This window comes from Harpegnathos saltator, unplaced genomic scaffold (genome assembly GCF_003227715.2).
Source record: "Harpegnathos saltator strain DR-91 unplaced genomic scaffold, Hsal_v8.6 scaffold372, whole genome shotgun sequence".
Lineage (NCBI taxonomy): Eukaryota > Metazoa > Arthropoda > Insecta > Hymenoptera > Formicidae > Harpegnathos > Harpegnathos saltator.
Window position 1 is genome coordinate 4,391 of NW_020230175.1, and position 2,002 is coordinate 6,392.

The 2,002-nt window shown below is 40.4% G+C and overlaps 1 long non-coding RNA gene across 1 annotated transcript; it reads right to left on the minus strand.

Moving 5' to 3' along the window:
- Nucleotides 1–847: 847 nt before the first annotated feature.
- On the minus strand, nucleotides 848–1,390 carry LOC112589000 (uncharacterized). The gene is made up of 3 exons (XR_003113169.1): nucleotides 1,360–1,390; nucleotides 1,038–1,120; nucleotides 848–870 (listed from the first exon to the last, which is right to left on the minus strand). It is a non-coding gene; the product is annotated as an uncharacterized LOC112589000 (long non-coding RNA).
- Between the last annotated feature and the right edge of the window lie 612 nt (nucleotides 1,391–2,002).

Here is a 2,002-nt window from a genome sequence, read left to right on the forward strand (position 1 = left end):
TTCGCGATTGCATCGGAAAAGTCACGAAAATGCGGTATTATCGATATCTACGAGTGCAATATTCACGAATGCACGTGAGGAAAGATTAGACAATCAAAAACCGGTCGCTTCAAGGGAACGCAAAAATAGAGAAGCGGGGCAACGTTTTCACGCATGATAGTTCCGTCACGACGAAGCTTACGTTCGCGATACTTTGGCGAAATGAGAATTTAAGTCTTCTTTGTTGGAGCACGGGTAAAAATGCGTATTTTGATAACCGCGGTCGCGATATTCAAAGGCACGCGAGCGAGGATACCTCAAGCTCGGCGTGCGCTTGCGCAATCTGTGCGCGCATTATACGCTACTCGAGACAATAGGGATCGTGATGAATGGACAATATTGCCATATAATTCTACAGCCTGTTTTGCAAATAAAAGAAAAGCAGCAACGGTATCGGCATTTATGCGTATGAATATATTTTACACGGACAATTGAATATTGTCAAATAATTATATCGTTAAATAATTCTGCGGCCCGCTTGAAAAATAAAAATAAAGCAGCTGATGACGATTTCGTGTTTGTACATCGCGGTTGTACAGAATATTTCTTATTCAGATGACTGAATATCAATAGAGAATCATTCACTATTTTAAATCTCGTATGTAATGCAGGATATCGCGATCAAATAATTCCCTAATTGTTTCGAGCAATGTATTGAATTCAATGTCACAAACACACACATGCAAGAATCTATTTGCAATTCGCATTGACTTGAACGATATTTCATCTGGTCACACCATATCCGTCATGCGGAATTTTGTTTTTCTTTTTATTTTGCATTTACTCACCGAAACGACTTGCAGTCAGAGCCGGCCACGTTCCGCTTCAACTCTGTAACAAAAAATTCACATTCGTTTATGAGATCAGACCAACGAGTGCGGGCGAGTAAAATTGTAGTTTACCCTTTGCGATCGTAATTCAAGTCGAGTCGGAAATTATATCCCAGCTCTAGATCGCCAAGAGTCAAACAGAGGATTATAGTAAATTTGTAAACTTACCTTCAAGCCGACTCTGCTTGGCCCGAACCGAATCCTTCGGTGCGGCACCCGCGTCCGCCGAATTGCTGTTGTTTTCCGCACAACTGAAACAGAAAAATAATTTCCCGGTTAATAACCTGCGGTAGAGAGAGAATATCTTGGATCGGGCGAATCGAAAATACGGAAATATTTTGATGTGGGATTTTTATCTCAATATTTATATTTCAATATTGAAGATTTAAATGAGACATGAAACTTTCAAGAGAGCTGATGAGGAACAAGTTGCAAAGGCAAAGATCGTAAAGGGTTGAACACAGATGTATAGGAAACTTGTAAACTTTACCTTCCGATCGACTCTGCTTGGCCCGAACCGGATCCACCGGTACGGCATCCGCATCTGCCGGATTGTTGTTACTTTCCGCAACAACTAAAACAGAAATGTAGTTTTCCCAGTTGATAATCTGTGGTGGAGAGAGAATATCTATGATCGAGGTAAATCGGAAATACGGAAATATTTTGATATGGGATATTTATCTCAATATTTTAGTTCCAACATTGAAAATTCAAATGAGACATGAAGCTTTCAAGAAAGCTGATGAGGAACAAGTTGCAAAAGCAAAGATGTTAAAGGGTTGGACAAAGATGTGTAAAAAACTTGTAAACTTTACCTTCCGGCCGACCCTGCTCTGCCCGAACCAGATCCTCCGGTGCGGCATCAGCGTCCACCGGACTTGCTTCTCGCAACGTCTGGAACAAAAATTTAACGTTCCTGGTTGGTAAGCAGCGATAGAGAAAGAATGTTTGATCGGAATGAATGGAGAATATTCGCTACGGTTTTTTTCTTCATTGACATTGAAAGTCTAGATAGGACATGGAGCTCTTGAAAGAGCTGACAAAAAAAGATGACAACAAGAAACGGAGACAACAGTTGTGTGCTTTCGAAAATATTCTTTTACAAATGGACATTTAAATTTGAATCCCGTAAG